Source organism: Typopeltis vanoorti, chromosome 3, assembly GCF_054136105.1.
Source record: "Typopeltis vanoorti isolate ZY-2024b chromosome 3, IOZ_Tvanoo_1.0, whole genome shotgun sequence".
In the NCBI taxonomy this organism is placed as follows: Eukaryota; Metazoa; Arthropoda; class Arachnida; order Uropygi; family Thelyphonidae; genus Typopeltis; species Typopeltis vanoorti.
The window spans coordinates 150,760,327-150,781,800 of record NC_143551.1 but is presented as its reverse complement, the minus strand read 5'-3'; the positions used below and the strand labels follow the sequence as shown (position 1 = coordinate 150,781,800).

The 21,474-nt window shown below is 33.7% G+C and overlaps 1 long non-coding RNA gene across 3 annotated transcripts in view; it reads left to right on the top strand.

Annotated features, from left to right (window-relative positions):
• Positions 1–12,199: 12,199 nt before the first annotated feature.
• Positions 12,200–21,474, top strand: part of LOC150108653 (uncharacterized) — a 305,460-nt gene continuing 296,185 nt past the window's right edge. For all 3 annotated transcript variants that reach the window (XR_016550674.1, XR_016550673.1, XR_016550672.1), the window contains exon 1: positions 12,200–12,381. This is a non-coding gene — a long non-coding RNA (uncharacterized LOC150108653). The remainder of the gene's footprint in view (positions 12,382–21,474) is intronic.

Here is a 21,474-nt window from a genome sequence, read left to right as displayed (position 1 = left end):
CAAGGTAATTCCTTGTCACCATTTCTCTTCAACATTTCTTTGATACTTTTGTCTGTGATTCTGAAGAAAATAAAACTTGGATATGAAATTCCTAAATGTAATATAAAAATTTCTCATCTGTTGTATACGGATGACTTGAAGGTATATGGAAAATCGGCCCATCAAATAGACTCTTTATTGAACACAGTTCGTATTTTCAGTAAGGACATCAAAATTAAATTTGGTTTAGATAAATGCGCAATTTTATCTATTAAACGAGGAAACATTTTAATTTTGATCAAGAGAAATATATAAAAGCAATTTCAGCTGACGAACACTATAAATACCTAGGAATATTAGAAGCCAGTGATATTCTACACTCAAAAGTTAAACAACAGGCAGCATCAGAACACATCAAAAGAGTTAGAAATATTCTGAAAACTAAACTAACTAAAACACAATTAGAGCAATGAATTCTTGGGCTATACCAGTCATCCGATACACAGCATAATAGACTGGACAAACTGGACCGCAAAATTAGAAAACGAATGACTATGCGTCATGCATTACATCCACGAAGTGATGTTGACCGGTTGTACCTACCGAGGAGAATAGGTGGAAGCGGTCTGCTGTGAGACAGACTGTGAAAGAAGAAGAAATTAGTTTAAGAAGTTACATCGACAATAGCTCTGAGCCAAAGCTTCAAGCAATTACAAAAGAGGGCCTTCTAAAAGCAACTGGAAACAAATGCGATTACAAAAAGGAACAACTAAATAACCGATATGTGCGCTGGAAAAATAAACCCTTGCATGGCCAATTTCTTCGAGATACTGAGGACAAAATTGACTTCAACAAGACATGGCAATGGCTACAACACGGATACATTAAAAAAGAAACAGAAGGAGCAGCTCAAGAACAGACATTACAAACTAATGCGATGAAAGAACATTTTGAACAATAACAGCAAATGCAGATTATGCGATCAGAAAGATGAGACTGTAGAACATCTAATCAGTGTCTGCAGCAAAATAGTTCAAACTGACTATAAATACTGCCATGATCAAGTGGCCAAAATAATTCATTGGCATGTATGCAAAAAATATGGCTTTCTTCTTCTGATAACTGGTGGAAGCATAAAATAGAGACTCTAATGGAAAACGAAACAGCAAAAATTCTCTGGTACTTGAGAATACATACTGATCGGCATTTGGAACAATAGACCTGATATCACAATTATCGAACATCGACAGGTTTGGATTATCGATATCGCAGTACCGAGTGATAACAACATTAACAACAAAGAACTGGAAGAAATTACTAAATATCGAGATCTGGCAATGGAAGTTGGCCGGGCTGTGGCTTAAACAGGCCAAAATCATCCCAATTGGTATCGGTGCACTTGGTGCAACTTTAAAGAAGCTATCCAACTATTTACAGCAATTAAACATCAACGAAGTGACCCCATATGACCTACAAAAAACAGTATTACTTGGAATAGTCCATATTTCACGACGCTACCTAACGGACTATTCTTAGCTTCTTGGGTATAATCTGAATTGTTCTGTATCACCAGTCAAATTGTTGTTTAAATGATATCTTGTATTGACTGTGTATCAATTATGTGATAAAATAATAATAATAATAATAATAATAATAATAATAATAATAATAATAATAATAATAATAATAATAATCCATATTTGAAAATTAAGATAAACATACTAATCATACCTTGAAAAACTATTCAATACTTAATATTGTATTCCTGTATCTGTCCACGCCAATACTATATATTGGCGTGGCGTGGACAGATGCAGGAATAGATATCGAAATTCGGTACTGTGGACAGGTACGGAAATTTCCCTAAACGCTGCTTCCCCGCATTACTTCGGGGTTGGCTAGGAAGAATAACAGTTTAGGACACAATGACTTCAGCAGTTAAATTTATGGAGAAACACGAATACAAAAAAATCAAATCAAATAAAAATAAAATACAATCCTTCATGGAAACCGAAACTAACCTGGAGGTTTTTTTTTTTTTTTTTTTTTTTTTTTTATATCGAGATAGACTCCGGTTATGAATGTAAAAATGCAAATACATTTTTGCACTGATAACCGGAAGTCAATGTCGATAGCTCATGAAGTTTCCAGTGTACAGAAAGCACACATACGAAAACCTCGGCATATTCTGACAAGATTTAATTTTGTTTTCAAACGAAAATGAGTAGGTATTTAATTATTGATCACAGAAGCGTAACTAAGATGACTGGAAAGACGTAATACATTTGGAATTGTTTAAGTAGGTCCAACTAAAGTTCTTAAAGGATAACAAAGCACATCTTTGTGCTTTGTTATGTAATGCAAAGCACATCTTTGTGTTTTGCATTATGGGTAAATATTTTTTAGGAGATTATTATGGGTAAATATTTTTTAGGAGATGTGCTTTGCATTATGGGTAAATATTAAGATTAGTGATCAGAGCTTATACTACTTTTACCATGAGTTGCCTTGATCTTGCACTACCTGCAGGGTCAGCTAGACTTGCATTACCTGCAGGCGCAAACTTGACTTATTTATCTGTTTGCTTACTTGGGAAATGGAGTAAAACCAGGTTTAAAATAGCTTGGTATCTTTAACATATATATATATATATATATATATATTAAAATAAATATTTTAAATACTAGACCATTACAATCACCAAAATGTCATAAAGTATCGCTTATATCATTATTGATTTCTTGTATATTTCACTTACTTGTATATTTCAGTGAAGTATGTGTCATGTCCATTTTTTCGGACAAAATGATAGACGAGTAATTGTAAATTGAGTTACAGTACATTTATTAAATCTACAGGTGCATTTAAAACTCACCTGTAGGTTGCAAGATACATCTTTAATCTGGCTTGACGCGTACTAAAAAAATGAAAGCCCAAAAATGTTCTTTCTCATTGGCGTGCAATGATCACGTGGATTAAAGGACACAGTGGCCCTCTGGGAGATACATAAAACTGCTACGCTTCAATCAGAGGCTAACCAAAGGTCTCTTCGTTCAATCCGAATCGTGTTACCATCTCCAATAATGGATAATAATTTGATAACATAACGAAATTATTAAATCTGAAGTTGCGTGTTAGTGGCAAACTTAAGTAAAACGGAGAAGGTTGATGGTTCTCAAAACAGAAGCTGAGAAACGGATGTGAACATTAGTGTGGCTGAGTTTTTAAATTATTCCTTACTGCAAGTGCTGTTTTAATGGTAAGTTTGCTGTCCGTAATGACCAAGTTGCGTGCGTCATATTCCCTACAGGGTACAAAGACCGGCGGGAGGATTACTAGCGTTAAGTATCTGAAACGAGCAAAGTTTTCTATACCACAGCTCATGAAGCATACGCTAATAAACCTCTAAAAACCTGCACGATAAAAGCTTCAAGGACTAAATGAGTGAAACAACATAGAGTTCAGTTAATTAAATCCGGGCACTGTTTTCCATGGTAACAAACTCGCGAGAAATCCGCGAAAGTTAAAATAATCCGGAAAAATCTATTGTTAACTTCCACCAATAAACACCTAGCTAAGATGTTTATGGAAAGAGAGTATTTGGCTTCATTTAAACTTACGTAGTATCGCAGGTTATCAGAAGAAAAGGTGCTTAGGCGTACATTACCAAAGGGGCTAATAATGACCTTGAAGTTAGTAGCCCGAGTCGGTCGTTTTCTTAGCAAAAAAAAAAAAAAAAAAAACCGCCATATTTTAAAACTCCATTATCTTCTCGACCCATAATTAAATGATCCTTTAATTATTCTCTGGAAGCCACCACTGTATGGCTCATTTATTTTATCACTACGTACAGAATGGAATCTTGTCTTCTTTGATATGCTAAATACTTCCTTCATTAGTGAGTGCAAGAGAATAGCCCCTTTATCCCCCAAACACAGACAACTACAGGAAAAGATACTTTTTGCAGTGTACCAAACAGGTGATTAATTACGGCGCTAAACTTTGCCAAACGAGATTATTATTTAGTGCTGATGAAAGAGAAGTAGATGTTAAGTATACTTCATAAAAAAACAACAACTTTTATTCCTTGGAGGAGAAATAGCAAAGGAGATAAATGGTCCGAATCGCTAATAAAAGCCTAAACACTCTCTTTATGTTACTCTAAACAATTTATCATTGATAAGAAAATTATTACTGATTACCATCGACTTCGCAACTACACTAATATAATTACTCTGGCAATATAATCGCTGTTTTATATTTATAATGGTCTTTTTTTTTTTGCTTGTTCAGAAATGGTTCTCATCAATTAGATGGTTAACGTCTTGAAACAAAAAGTGCGCAGTCATAAAAAGACACCTTGGATTCGTGCTCCTGAGTTTTCTCAATTTTTATAATGAATTTTACTAAGCTGCATTTCCACTGATTAGTCTTAATTTATTGTAATGATTTTTAAAGTTTTTGTAACTCTTCTTTTGACTCCATTACTTGCGTTATTTGTATTATTTAATGAATCATTGCCTGTGTACTGGCATAGTTTCCGCCAGTTTTAAACACACGTCTTCTATCTCACTGGTTTATGAGTATTAAGTGCATTTCAGAGAGCGGTGGCTCACTGGGGTATTTAAAATTCTTTAAATCAATCAAAACTTAAACTTAACTACAGTAGTAAACTACTATACGTTGCTCATCTTTCGTAGAAGGGATGTAGATTTTTAAAAAATTCAAAAAATTATCTAAATTTATATAAAAGAGCTGTATAAAGATTCCAAACCTTAGTTAACAATTTTAAATATAAAAAAAATACAAATATGCCGGAATTACTGAAGCCACTTGAAAAGAAAAATATAAAATAGTTAAATGCGAAAATATAAAATAAAGAGTTCACACTCGTGATATTGGAAAATTGTGATGATTTTGCCTGTTTTTGATGACTTTTTTAATTCCTGAAAAACGGGAGGATTAACATTGCAGATTTCGATATAAATAATCAAGATTAACTGAAAGAATGATTACTGTTTTAATGCTTGTAATACGCTTTCAAGGCATTCTCCTCTTCACTGGTGAGTCATGACTTCTACGCTTCACTTCAAGGGGACACCGCGCCGTACATGAGTCACTACAGAGAAAACCTGAAGGCATTGCACACAATCCCATCGCAAATGCTTGGCACTGCAATAACGTCAAATGTGCTATTTCTCCGTGAATATATTTCAGCCATAATTTTACTCGTTTTTCGACCATGAAGACAGTGAGTGTTAAAATCATTCCTACTCCGCATTTTATTCTCTGAGATCTGGTACTTGGCACACATTCCGTGGTCAGTCAGTGTAGAGGGGTTGGTAATAAACATCGGAATAAACAGCTTCGTTATTCAGATTTCTCACGCTTAAATAACTCCGTTGTTTATATATTTATTTCTTCTTTTTTTTTTAAGAAAAATAAAAGAAACTATAGTTTAAGAAAAAATACTGATGCGGAAAATATATTCCAGGATGCAAATGTTTGGCGTCACCACTAGCAATTGCTCGAATGTACTTACATTTGCTTAAATCTGTGTGAAGGTCCTCTAATAGACAATCTGAGAGAAATAGATGACGCATTCATATTAGGGAGAATATACGAAAATCTAATCTCGTATACCTTTGGGATTAGGAAATATCACAGATTTTATGCTTTATCTTCACTTGCTACCGAAACATTCCCATATTATTATGGGATGTATGATTTTTCTCCATTTTTGTAATTTGAGTCCTAAACAACTGGTAACTGAAACCGAACACATTTGGAGGAAGTGAAACGCGTACTACTTTAAGTAATTCTACTTATATTTAGCAGTTGACGTGAAAGGATATTTGACCCACTGGATAGTGTCTCAACTCTCCAACCATCAAATTATAAGATCGAATCGCGCAGACTTAGATGTCTATGAATTCCTTCAGCTGGTGGTTCAATTTCTTTGCCCTGCTTACTGAGTCCTAAAGTATCTTTTTCTACAAGATCTTCAGTTGTTTGAAGTAATGTTTAAATGGCTTTATTATTACTTTAAATCGAAGTACTACTATTCCTGCTATTCAATTTAAAGTTGCTTCTTTTGTGGTGAATTATTCTGCAAATGTACTTCTAAATGACTTCTTCTAAGTAATTTTTTTTTAAATATCAAGCAGTCATTTGTTATTTAAGAAACACAAAAAATGAAGCAGACGAAGTTAAGAGAGAATAATTAATAAAACCAAATACATTTCAACGAAATTTATTTAAAAAATCGTTTTTAACTTTCTTTCTGTTTATGTTTTTCCTGTGTTCACTTTAACTTCCGATTCTGTGCTTCAAGCTATTTTCTAAGTATTTATTCTATTCTTCTTTTATGTCTTTGAAATTCTTATTAGTTTATAACGAAAATATACACGAACGATTAATCGTTTTTTTTTTATTTGTTTTTAATTATGGTATTATTGTGTGGTGGCCGTTAAGCCCATATGAGCAAGTACGGCATCATCTTATTAAATCATCATATCATCTTAATATATTTATTAATTATAATCCTTATTTAATGCAATTTGTGCATATTTTATAGCCGGTTTATCTCTTCTGCAGTATGAAAAACTTTAATTTCTGGGTAACATTTTGCAACCTTCATATAAGAGTGAACAGTTCACATTCAGTTGCAGCTCTCTTATAAAAGTTCTTTGCGTCTTAGAAGAGGGGAGGGGATTCTTTTCGACCAAAGTGCATCAACGATAAATAATGACTGATTTAATTTGGTTCATACCAAGCATTGAATATCACAAAGCACACAATGGGGTCATACCCTCCGTCCATATACACTCATGAGCCAAAACATTAAGGCCATTCAGTCTGTTTCCGGCCATCCAATGTGCACACGGATGGTAGGCCATTGGTGGTGATATCCTCATACGGTGATTGATCTCGTGGATATCACTGGGTTCTCTCATCCCCAATAAACACAACTTGACCTCTCTTTCTTACTTGGGGCTTGTTTTGAATCATATATTGCCCTACATAGTGACAATGTGGTCGGATGTTGCTGGTGTCTTCTAACAAAGCAATGTCCCGTATCAAAAAATTCGTATTGTGCAAGCATGGTTCGAAGACCATATCCAATCATTCTGTACTCTCTTGGCCTCCTAATTCTCTTGATTTGAATCCCATGAAAGATATGAAGGATCGTGTGGAACGTAGCACTCGCCAGTTGATGCCAGTTCAGTTCCAAGCTCGATCGCAGACTTCCGGTAATATGCCTATTTGGTCCAGAATATGTGACGGTACTTTTTGGTCTATAGTGGAGTGAATGCCAAGACAGATACAATCGGTTGTGACAAAGGAGGCCAAAAATGCTACCAGGTAGGTGGGCATAATGTTTTGGCTGGTTAATGTAGGTGACTTTGGCGTTTTCCCCTTTCAGCAATGCAGGCAGTTGTCCCAACGTTGTTGCGGTTGTTCTTTTATCACATTAGGCGAAATGCATTTCCACTTTAATGCATTATGGAAAAGTAAAACGAACCCAAATGCGTTTACATTACTGTTGTGTCTATAGTAAATATCTCCGAATAAACTTGCAATGATATTAATGATTTATATCCTTCCTGGAGAATTAGATTAACACAAGCCACTTACGTCCACCCAGCTAATTATCCACTAAAATGTTTCTATATTTTTCTGCGTTAGTCTTTTAGAAACCGCGTGACAGTTCCCGATTCCGCGTATCTGAAAACTACTATATCTGTTAAAGTTACTTGAATATCCTTAAAACGCAGCACGCGAGGGATTTTAGTGCAGGATCTTGGGCCAATTTAAAGCTGAACTGCAGGTAACTAACGACAAGGAACCAACAGACCGTCTGAGTGACATAATGCAATGCAGATGGGTGACAAGAGTCAGAATTACACTTAAGATACCAAGACTGTTGATATGAACCACCTCATTAAGATTAAGCAGCTTAACTCCTCCTATCTGCAGTTTGTAAGCGACTGTCCGTAAATACAGAAGGGTGATTTACATAAAAAATTGACATTTCCTGTAATTTAGCAATCTGACTTATATTATTAAACTATGCATTATATTAAAGCTAAATTATAGGTTTAAAGATCTCGTGACACTTAGCCAAGCATCGAAGCCATCTCATCACCATATCACATTTGAATCATCAGGCACAAAATTCCACCTTCTATAACTCCGGTTCCGAGCTGAATGCCACCGATACACTATGTGTTTTTTATTCTACAGAGATATTCAGAAAATAACTTTAAAAGTACAGTACTTAGAAAATAATCCAAAGGTCACATGACTTAACCGTTTTTGAGAATCTGGCAGTTACTGCTCGAGTCAAAATATATAATGAGGTTGTAAAAGAGGGAGAAGAAATAAGGATGTTGCAGACTTATACGCTATACATTACATCATTGAACCGATTATTCGTTGACTATTTAATATAATTAATTTTAAAATAAATGATCTCAAAAATATTCGTAAAAAATGAACCAAATTGTACTGAGAAAGGCAAATGGCTCCAATTCAAAAATACTTATCTGGCATTTTACTTTAATTATTAAGCACATACATTCTCCTTTGAATACATTTTATTTTATAATCACACTGAACGATGTATCATTTATGTTAATAGTTAACAAACGTTATTTAACAAACGTTATTAACAAAAAGGTAACAAACGTTACCTTTTCGTAAATTTTTATATCGAAAGTATATTAATAAATAAAAGGTTTATCAAGAAATTTATTATATATTTTAGAATCCCGAAACTACTCGAGGCAAAAATCTTTTTATTTATTAATATTTATTATATAATTTCTTTTAATATTTAAATAATATCTTTATCTTCAAATTTATTGTATTTGAGATATATTTGCGCAGGCTTTATGTATTTATTTTCTCTTAACCAATAATCTATTCTTTGGTTATACAACACGTTTATAATGGAATTCTTCTATATGCTGGTAGAGGGCACTAGCATTTTAGATCAAGATCGCGGTGTCTGTATGAAACACTACTGTAATGTAATGTAGTTAGTTTGAATTGTAGAATCAGTTCTAAATGAATGCTATTTATTCGTTTACCTGTTAGCAGTGTTTGCTTATCAGGGATTATTTTGAGGAGCTGTTAAACTCTCATGACATTATATACATTTTAGAACACTGCCTAGGTTTTTGAATATTGGAATAATGCATTCAGTGCTGAAACAATTAAGTTATGAAAAAATTATGTCGTCATGAAAATGTGAGATAGCAATAATCTTTGTCAACTGTCTATCGCCTTCTTTTCTTTTGTTTTTTACTACTCGCATTGACCTAGTGCATATCGAATAATAGTTTGATTAAACTATTATAACGGAGTGAACTCGGGATATGACCCGTTCTCTAGTCTAGTCAAGAACGCAATAGACCATGTTTTAGATTACAGAAGTGTGTGTGTGTGTGTGTGTGTGTGTGTGTGTGTGTGTGTGTGTGTGTGTGTGTGTGTGTGTGTGTGTGTGTGTGTGTGTGTGTGTGTGTGTGTGTGTGTTCGTGCGTGCGTGCGTGCTACCCTTTGTTAATTTTCATTGCAATAATATTTATATTTTATGTACAGAAAATAATTTATCTCCAGGTGAGAAACCATTCTGCTGCTTCTTGGAGGCCAGAAGTGGCTTGAAAAAGTTCTACGTTTTTGCTTTCTAGAGCACAGTTTCCGGATTATATAAAAAATAAAAACATATATAAACGCAATAAAGACAGAAAGAATTTCAGAAAGAAATAAAATATTTTTGATGCTTGCCCGCGAATATTTATATTTTATACTACAAACGAATATAGCAGAAGACTATAAGAATATCAAAGAATAACAAAAATACTCAAAAGGCTTGTATCAATGTTGCGTATCATTTTTCTTATCTACAAAATAAAATTCATTTTTCCGTCATTACACATATCTGAAGTTACTATAAAAATCACAAAACTTTTATGTTGCTTGAATTGGAATTTACGCAATTTATAACCAAGTTTAATTAACCGCCGTTGTCAGAAAAACCCCCACAGAAAGATTATTCGGCATGCAAAAGTCACTTTGAATGGCTAGTACTCGTTGAAATTTACTGCGGTTTCCTTTTGTTTATTTAGAATGATAAACACAGACAATAAGAGAGAGAGAGAGAGAGAGAGAGAGAGTAAAAAAAAAAACGTACATTTTACTTGACTATACTTAAAAGCGCGGAATTGTATTCCGGGTACGTCATTGTGTTCATTTCCAGCATTGAAAGGCCTTAATGTTTCAAAACACTATTCATTTTGGATCAGAAAGCTGGTTACATGGCAAAGGAACAAAAAAACAGAGGAATGCTCTGAGGTACTTGAGATTCATAGGCAGAAGTGTTGCTGTAATGGAAGAGCATAACATAACATAAAGTGGGAGTGCATAGACGGGGAAAAAAACTTTGCATTCAAACTGCTTTTAGCGTTTTCTTCGGGCTGCCTTCCATTTACGATTTTTGCTTGTTTTTAAATGTCCCTTTCGGTATAGAGTAAATGGAACAACACAACAGGGCCTGATGAGAACGGATCGGCTGACCAATCACATGAAAGAGAGGTAATGGGGTACTTCATTAAAGTCACCGATCGCTAAAAGCTATTCTCGATAAACTATTTCTGTCTCCACTAGTACACGAATAAACTGGTAAATTTTCTTTAAGATTACCTGGCAGAAGGAATTGTGTGTTGGAAGAAGTTTAGAATCTATAAGTATGATTTTCTCTGCGGATTTTTTTAACTCTAAACAACAACACATTTCTTTTTAAGTAATAAAAGTCAATACATTTTGAAACAATTTCCGTTTGCAAGAGATACAGCAAGTACGTCAGAAGTAAAAGTTTCTTTCTTTGAAAGTGTCTCTCTCCACAGCGATCGAGAGTTTCTGTTTCCTTAAGGAAAGAATCATAAATTATCAGTTAAGATTTCAACAATGCTAAAAATGGCAATTGTTTGCTTATGGGGAATAATAAATTTTCTTCACATTAACTTCACAACACGACTCCAACAATCAAACATCAAAACAATTAACATCACAGTACGCGTACAGTTGCATTGTTACATCATCGTCATTTATATTATCTGATGTCTTCTGCATTATTAACCTAAATAATTGTTCAAACTCTACGTTTCCTTTTGAACTGTATATTTAATCTAATAAAGACGAGTATCTCTTATATTTATTTTCCTTTCATCAAAAGGCAGAATGAAATTTTAAATTTCGATTAGTATTTTCATACAAAATAAATAAAATAAGAATAAGTCGGTTGCATATACCTGTTATTATCGGAGAAACATAAAATTAGATTTCATTATGTTAAGTTAAACGTGCAATTCAAAATGACTCGTTCTTATTTCGATGGATATAAAATAATTCAAAAGCGAAACGCTACGTATATGTTTCAGACTACACATTATAGGCAAATAAAACTTAATGATGCACTGGATAGTTTAGTGCTGGTGCATCTCAGTAAGCTATAAATTTCAGCAAGCCGTTAATAGTTTAGAATGTATCAAATGGATTTTACCGAACTCGAGACAGAGAGAGAGAGAGAGAGAGAGAGAGAGAGAATAACACTCGAAAGGGCTAATAAAAGTTGAACATTAAACGTATTAGGATATCTATTGTTGTGTGGGTTATAATAGAATTGTACTTATTTGTTTGCTGTTCTAAGTGAAGTAGGATAAGGACAAAGAAAGGATTGAAATTCTTCTCTTTCGCTAAATGTTGAAGAGTTTGTAAACCCAATTTTTGTGCCGTTATACACCCCATTTTACTTACATTTTTGTAGCACACGTTGACCTGAAACATATTAAAAAGTGCCAAGGACATCAGTCATAATAACGTCATAAAATAAATATAAAAAAAAAATTTATTTTGGTTTGTTTGTTTAACATTTAGAGCAGCCAACTGACGGAAAACCACGTTTATTCATTTGTCAGCTGTGCGTGTATGTTGCAGAGTTCATCTACTTTGGGAGATGCAAAATCCTACATCTCCGTGTAAGACATACTAACTTTAGTCTGAACTATTTTTGGCATACTAGGAGAATTTGGAATCCGGCCCTTTCCAATCAATCGGCAAGATCGTTCTTAAGACTAGATATTTATTTAGCTGTGTCCAATGTTATTTTTAGTAATTTAAAGCCATCGCTTCTGTCCCATCATTACGTGGTTAATTATGAGAGAGTATGCGTGATAAAGGTATTTAAATTTAGTTGTGATATTTTCAGACAAGGAAAGGTTAATTTGCCTTATGCGAGGACCTCATGCTTCCTTTTATGGCGCAGTAGCAAACTATCCCAGGAACAGAGTTTCTAGATATTGTTAGACTACAAAACAAGACCTCTCTAGGATCGTCTAGGTAAGTGTTCATTTTCTTAAACTCAATTCCGCAGAACCGCAGGGGCCTGTGAAAACATCTACGGCTTCCCAGAGCGTACAGACATTTATAACGAGTTATATTTGATGTAGTCTCTGAAAAAAAAAGAACTTTAGCGAAGAATGAGGAAAATATACAGCAGCCATTTAAAATAATTTGAATGGCTGCTGATAAATGTGTAAATAAGTTTTAAAAATATATTTTTTAAAATTATTTACGCAGTAGTTAAGGTATTCTATTAGTTGTAATATTTTGTATGTTATATTGATTAAATTCTTTTGCAGTAACGATTTATTTTCATAATTCTCTTCAAATAACTTTTATGAAAATTTTCATAAGGATTACGCGAAAAGGAAATATTTTATGTGGGGTTCAGCAATCTCAAACTTTTTAGAAACGGTGATTTAGGTCATAATCTATAAACGAAAAAGAAACATCATGTTTTAGTTTTAACAGGCAACCAATAATCAAAGAATGAATGCAACAAGCAGGCTATGGCCGAACAGCTGATGATACACAATTTTCAACCTTTAGAAAGTTGGAAGTTGGTAAAAAAATCACATTAACTCTAATGGTCCAAAGTCATCATAATTAACGTCTTCTTTCTGACCTACAGAACACATGGATTCCTTCTGACATGTTGATTGCCTTTGTTATACTTAGAACGTCCTAAACCAGTAGGATCAAATATCAAACATGGTCAAGAAGCGTTACGTGCATGTAACCGATGTTACCTACCTTTAAAATTGATGTAATGTTCCCTGTGAGCAAACCTTGTGACTTTAGACGTCCTTTGAATAAATGCATGAATTTACATTTTCGCTTTCCTGAGCAAAATAAATTCAACCATCTAATTAATATATACTGTAATTCCAAACAAGATTTATTCATAAATTTATTCCAAATCTTCTTGGGCTTAACACGCAATGTCTCAGTAATTTTTTCTTTACACAAGAATATCTGTAGCCTGTTCTGTAGACTTTTTCTTCAGACTTTCTCATTGTTGTGTAGACTTTTTTATCTTTAGTCCTTCTCATTGTTGTCTAGACTTTATTTTGTCTTTCTCATTGCTGTGTAGACTTTTTCTTTAGTCACTCATTGTTGTATAGACTTTTCTTTACACTTTCTTATTGTTGTGTAGACTTTTTCTTCAGACTTTCTTATTGTTGTGTACAGTTTTGCTTTTTCTTCCTTATTGTTGTGTAGAGTTTTGCTTTAGACTTTTTCATTGTTGTGTAGACTTTCTTTTGTATTTCTTATTGTTGTATAGAGTTTTTCTTTAGTTTCTCATTGTTGTTTAGACTTTTGCTTTAGACTTTCTCATTGTTGTGTAGAGGTTTTCTTTTGTTTTTCTCATTGTTGTGCAGAGTTTTCTTTTTCTTTCTCATTGTTGTGTAGAGTTTTTCTTTAGACTTTCTTGTTGTGGTGTAGACTTTCTTTTGTCTTTCTCATTGTTGTGTAGTTTTTCTCTTGTCTTTTTCATTTAAGCCTAACTTGGCATTAAAAATATAAGCCGAATGTCATGATTCATTTAATTTAATATCACCGTCCATATTATATTGTTTTACATTTGTCAATATTTTTTATTAATGATTTTTATCTTATTGTATAAAAGTTATTTTATACAATAAGATAATTTTATAAAATCAAATTTCATTTACTCGTTTCGAGCTGTGAACCTAAAAAAATATATAAATAAAAAAGCAGAAGTTTGAAATTACCTTGAAGAAAGCGAATTAAATTAATTCGTTTTCTTCTGGGTGAAAAATTCCATCTTCATCAGGGGATAATAAAGACAAAATGTAACTACAAAAAAAAAGTAACGAGTTCAGAGACGAGAAAGCGAAAGAGCGGATAAAGTGGTGGTGAGTAACTGTGATAAGTTGAGCTTCTTGACCATGTTCGATTTTTGATCATTTTGGTTTAAGACGTTCCAAGTGTTAGCGGGGCAATCAACTTGTCAGTGGGAAGCCGTGTGATCTGTGGTCCAGAAGGAAGAGGATAATGACGTTACTCCTCTACAAACATGAGTGGATTTTATGATGGGGAAGCAGCCATGGGCTGAGAAAGAAGGATAAAATAATTCATTTTGGTTACGTGCGAACAAAGTTCAGGTCCACGTGAATTCTCATTGAATGGATTACCGAACTTTTGAAAAAAAAGCGTAGAAGAAAAGAAAAGCCCGTAGCTGTAAAAAAAAAAACACTCTAAATGTTTCCTGTAACGATCGTACAGGTAATAACCATCGAGATGAATTAATTCTAACAAAATAAAACCAGATGTAAGAAGTATGATACGCAATCTTGTTAGAAAGATCTAGGTTCGAATCCTTGTTCCCATCGGAACAAGCATTTATAAGGATTTTCGATCAAAGGTGATTCTGTTGACCTCATAAGATTTTTTTTTGTTAAAAACGCACGAATATATACGAAAACAGGATTACATCTAAAAGCTTAGCTTCCTTGCCATAATCCTAAACAGCATTGACATCCTTAGGGCTCCTTGGTATTATATTGGAGGTTTTTATCCACAAGATAAGTAAGTTAATAAGATGATGAATCGTGCCAATTAAAGCTAGTCAATAGTACGATCAGTGGTATCCTTTCCAGAAGTCGTAAAAATTGACACCTTTTCTCCTATCAAACTCTCTTTTGTCAATGAAAACTTAATTGGTTATGGTGTATAAAAACGTTTTTTTTTTGTTTTGTTTTTTTTCTGTTCACCCTAAGGTGTTATTGAAAGAGAAGTTTTAGACCTCACTCGGATAAAAAAAAGACAGCCAGGTAATTTAAAGAGACACAAGTCTACGTGTTGAAGTTCGTGTGTTCTTTCGTGTAAGACCCTTCTGAAACTTAAGCATTTCAAAGACTTGTTTTTGAAATACAAGGCAGACAAAATGGTACGTGAGATTTTTCAAGCGTAAAATTTATATACGTAACTTATAAAGTGGAAAATTATCACGTATTATTCTATGTTCGGTACACGTAACTTTAAATGGGAAAATTACACATGAGTTTTTGACTGCAGTTACCACGAGATAAATAAAATTTCCGGAGTTGTCCGTAAATTAAAAAAAAAATGAAATATCCGTTAGTGTAATTTTGAATTTTAACAAAATTTAATGCTGTCCCTTTCTTTTGCACTATTGAGTGAATCTCTGTCAATCAGGGTAATTCAGAATTTAAGCAGAACATATTAATTTCAGAAAATTATTAATCTAACTCCATTTGTTTTAAAAGTTTGCTTTTTGTAACATTCTTAAGCACGATTCTAATCAGAGTTTGAAGAGCGTCTACTCTTTCTGAAAGTTGGTTATCATTTCTGGAGGATGATATCCTAATTACGGGAAATCCATTTGATTATTACTTTTCATAAGTTTCAGTTTCGGTGATTTGTCATTATGACATCAGACCTTTAAAGATATGTTGGAAAGTACGAAGTCAGCAATCACATGACGAATGAGTAGGTAGACATGGGGAGAAACAAAGAAAGATGTCCTGGTATTTTTGAACAATATGAGTGATCACCCAATTCTGACCATCCCATTTGCTCTTTTGTTGGTTAATTACGAAGGGTTTTGGAGAATATGACGGCCTTTATTAAGCGTTATTATTTAAGGCAGGACCGTGCAATTTCCTAAATAACAGAATCTCTTTCGGAGAGATTACAAATTATGTTTAAAGATAATCAGCTGCGTCACTCTGAGAGAGACTTTTTTTTTTTACTTATAGAAGAGAATTTCAATTCATTGATATGTTAAAACCCGTTTTGTGAAAAGAAAAAAATCTAGAAGACATTAAAATTGTATAATTAAGATGACTGAACTGAAATTATTCGTTATGAAGCCACGGACCATTGAGGAATTATTATTATTAAAAAGTATTATGTTCATTACGAAATTTGTCGTTTTTGAAAAAAATAAATAAATAAATGAACATGGTGAATTGCCTTTACCAAAAACAAGAATCCAAAGCCACCTAACGCTATTCATTATAATATAATTCATTTCCCTATTTCTATGATTATACACGTAAATTTTCCGGATAAGAAAATAAATAAAGATATCTTTGCGTGACGTTTTTTTTTTTTTTTTTTTCATAGAGATGATCTTCTTTTTATTCATAAAAAAAAGTAAAATATCCTGATAAAATAAGTCATTCAAACTATTATGCGTTTCTAAAACAGGAAAGTGAATGAAGATTGGTAATCGAAATTTAAAATTCATAGATGAACATAAGCATATTGAATCATGGTATTATATATTTAGTAACAATTACAAGATTGAGATTGTCAATATAAAAAGAATAAATTAAATATTACAAGTGTTTAACATCGTTCTAAACTGCGAGTCATATGTACACTGCTGATATACTGAAATATGTATTCATACTAATAAAAAATAAAAAAATCATCACAACTTAGGCTACTGAAAGTTATTCAAGTAATAAGAATTCTCATGTACTCCTCAGTTCATTCATATCCAATCTATATGTTTTGAATGAAAAAGTAATTGGACAATTTGTATTTGACCAGTAACTACAAGCCTGCGCTTGATGGTAAGCTATATTGCTTTCTTCTTGCTTTTAGCAGGAAAGGCAGGAAGTTTACTTATTATACATAACTTTATTTAAAGATGAAAGGCTTATGGCAATTACAAAAAAGCAACCAAATTCAGGACCCATTGAGCACATTCAAATGTATTTTCTGCGTCTAGTTTAGTTTCATTTATCATCAAATCCTCCTTATGTTATTAAATCTTAATGTTAAACTGTACTATTTTGTATAATGTAATTTGAATCCCACTCACGAAAAGTTACGAACTTATCATACATTAATATCGTGGATGGGCTAAATGATAGATACACAAAGTCTCTTCTGAAGAATAAAATCGTAACTTTTACCAAGTCACCTCAGATCTCTAATAAGCAAGACAGCGATCTCATACAAGGAAATGAAAATAATCTACGATCGATATTCACAAATATGCATTCCGCGGTGAGATTCAAACCCACAGCTTGTTGGTTGGAAAGCAAACAGATTATTCACTCGGCCACCAAACTTGACTATACTCGTAACTCTCCATTAAAATGTAGTTCATAATAAACAATTAAACACGAAGTTAATTATGTTAATTATTCTCTCAAATAGCGACTTTCATAAAAATTTATTTGAATAAATTCCAAACCATCATGGAGTAAAAGTTTCGAGAGAGAGGCAAATTGGTTTTCAGTTTTCCGACCGTAGGTGACCTTGTAGGCACCGCCCACAAAGTATTCCTGGTGAGATTTTTTTACAGGGTAGTTCACCATTGCTTTCCCCAACCCCCCAATTTTATTCGGGCTCAGGATGAGCGCATGGCTGGAACGTATTCCTGGTTGTAATCCATGTGTGTGTGTGTGTTCACAGGGCCGGTTTACCTGTTCTGGGGGACGAACAACCCGAGATGCAACTAAAGCGTTATTATGTGAATCCAGCACAGTGAGGAATGTAAACCCATCGTGTTTTTTTTTTTTTTTTTTTTTAAGTATAGAAATATTTCGTTGTGATCAAAATGATCAAATAATAAAAATGAAATAAAATAAAATAAAATAAAATAAAATAAAAAAATGATAAAATGATCAAAATAAATCCTCTTTCGCATGTATACAAAAACAATAATCTATGTTGCAACAGAATTCAAACCCGCAGACTCCCGATTGCAAGCGATATCTACTCTTCCAGCATATTGCTTTTAGCACAAGAATAACGGTTTTATCGTATCGGTTCTTCACACCCTAACCTACTCTCGCCACCAAAGTGTGTATATATATATATATATATATATATATATATATATATATATATAACAATGAAGAACTGAATATAATAACTGAGTATAATGTATGCATTTCAGTGGAACAACAGATCATCCGGTATGAATCAAATGTGAAATGATTATTATCATTACGTGACACCTCCAAGGAGGCTAAGGGCTTATCGTAAGGACTTATGCAGTGGAGTGGTGTGCAGTGACACACCACTCCACTGCACAACTCACCATCTCTTCTACTTAATCTATAACTACAGTACTACTATCAACGCACGATGCCATCTGCTGCCCACTTCCTCTACACCAAGCCTTTTGCGTGTATGCGGGATGAAAAACCCGAGCTTCGGCCGAGAAAAAACTCTAATACCTCCTCGTGAGATCAGCAAACTCACCTTTAGTTGTAAAATAGCCCATATAAAAATTCTTCTCGTCACGACGAGAATCGAACTCAATTCTTTTCTAATCGAAGGGTGCAACATACTGTCGTTCTTCCAATTGCCATACGGAAGCTAGAAATTGTCTAATACATTTCCGATCACACATTTTTCATGAACACATTTTTCAAGCTGTACTTAAAATGAAAGACAAGACAGACAGATAGTCACTTTACTACACTTTCTGCTACAGTTACTTCATCGGTAAAGAATGCTTAATAAAACCCACGATCCCATAAACCTGCTATTTCATTTTGGATTCCAACCGCGCGTCATTTGCATGAAGTGAAAAGCGATTGATGTTAAACGTGTCCTGCTAAAACACTCGGGTAATTTCGACACTTCATTGAACGTACCGATTGCAGCTCCGATTTTTTTTTTTTTTTATTTAACGGAGAGGTGAAAATGCAAGATGGCCATTAAATATTATACATGCATGCGTAAAAACTGGCACAATTCTCATAAACCAGAAAGAGGCCTCGGGCTACGATATAACGCATCAAATAAAGTTTTAAAAATTAGTGTATGCAAACATAACTAGCATCGGAGGAAGTGTCGGTTAGAAGAAAAGAAAAACTATCTTAAGTCACCATCGTATACAAACAAGTAAGAAATTTATACCTAACTTTTTATAAGTAAGTATACTTTTACCTAGCGCTCATTACTTCTTAGACTTTTCGTAAACTTTACTGATATCATCATTAGATTTCAGTAGTAATCAGCGAAGAAAGCGATTATTAAATGAAGGATGAAGTTAAAGCAGCAACGAGGCATCAGCGAGGACGAAATGAGATTGCACGTGCAATCGATCTGACTTCCTGACGATGCAAATTCTCTTCGTTACCAAAGCAACCACTTTCAACAGCAATAAAAAAAAATGTGGTTCATTGTTTTTAAGTGCATTTATTTCTTTGAACTATGACTTGTAATGCCCCGGGTAACCCGAACACATACATCGTGTCACGGACTTACGCGCTTTAGTGAAAAATTGATATCTGAAAATTGGCAAAGAAATAGCCGCTCTTGAAATAAAGTTACACGAAGTTTCTTTTAATGTATCAGATTTAATTATCTTCCAGTACTTATTTTTAGTTATTTTCTTCTATAGTTTACACTTAGAAATGCATTTGCTTGTGAACGAAGATAATTATAGTAAATGTCAGCAGGTGGCAGCAGCAGTGAAGAATTAAAAACAAACAATGTTTTTAGTTTTTTTACTCAGATTAGCATTATAAAGCATGATAGGAAGCGTTGTGACGTCACAATAATCTTAACAAAGAAGTGATTGGTATCACAAATTAAAGCTATTACATTAAAGTTTATATTCAGTTTCTAATAACTGATAGACACAACAATGATTTGTTTGTTTTCTATCCACAAAAAATATAACTGTACTTTCTTTTAGAGATTTTCTTTTAGCCAATAAACACCAAATGTGTTCATTGGCAAGACTATCGTCCGATTTGACATGTTCGGAATGTATTCACGCTACATTATAAAGGAAATTCCTGAGTTTGTTGCAGAGCGAAGTATAATAGAATATGTTCTTTAGGTTGGCGCCACACTCAGACTTAACGTCCAGACAGTAAAGGGAGAAGTGTGATTCATCATTCTGCTAGAGTGAGATTTTCAGATCTGTGGTCCTAATTTCTATGATTAGTATGCTACATTACCCAGTGACCTTGTGGATGACGTTACACTCACACTCATCTCTCTGTTTAAGTCTCATGAGTGATGAATTTTATGATGTTCAAAGAGTGCTTTAGTATGTCATATTCTATGTTAAAATTCTATTTAAAATTCTTTATGACGATCCAAATTGTATTTTTTTTTAATTTACTGCGATTTTTAATTATGCAGAGACGGAAGTCGGTTAATCTTGGACACAGTTTCCGATACATTCGCATCTGTTTTCAAGTGCACATACCGAATAATACTAATGCATTCATAAAACCATTCATTTGATTTTTTATATATATTCGATTTCTTGACGGAAGTGCCGAACACTATGCGAGCGCAAGTAATCCCCCCCGTTATCCCCCTCCCACAAGAAGGACAAAGTTTCTTCATGTCTTGGAAGTTCTCATTCATTGATTCGCAAGTTACATCAGTCCCATAAAGGCAGTCGAGTTGGAAGTGGTTGACTGCATTTGTCGGATCTCCCCATAGAGCGTTTTCTGTCGATAGCATCGAAGATAAATGGAGCAGTCGCACCAAATGATTTTGAGACTGTCTAGCAAAATGTAGGAGTTCAAGTCGATACCCCCAACGTTCGCCATCCCCTTGCCTGCTCGTGCCCAGTCGAGTGATTTCCACTATGCGTTTGTTTTTGCTGCTTCGGAGTTTTCGGCTTGTCTGCCGTCAATGCCGTAATCAGAGGCACGTTCCAGAACAATAATATTTCCAGGGGAATACAAAACAGTAATGCTTGAAATTATTTTAGTTGCTGTTTTTCTTTTTTATAAGCATTTACCACAATCTTATTTTTTTGTCACTGTCTCCTAGCAACGTCAGATGGAAGTTCAATGACATGGATTTTTTTTTCTGCAGCATAATCCCGTTGCTAGTGACTTTTTTTTTTTTTTTACATATGTATCTTTTTTTTCTTCTTGTTTATTAGTACAATTGAAGATGGCACACTTCGAGAAACATTCCAGTTCCGTGTTGCTAAGCGACTAAATTAGTTGACGTGATTGGAATGTGAACTTGAAATCTAATTAAATTATGCACTTGAAGATTAAATACATTCTCCTTCGTAGGTTTAATCACGAAAATTCTATCAAGAATAAACTGGCAACCTATTAGTGTAATACAGAGGGATTTGTCAGCTTA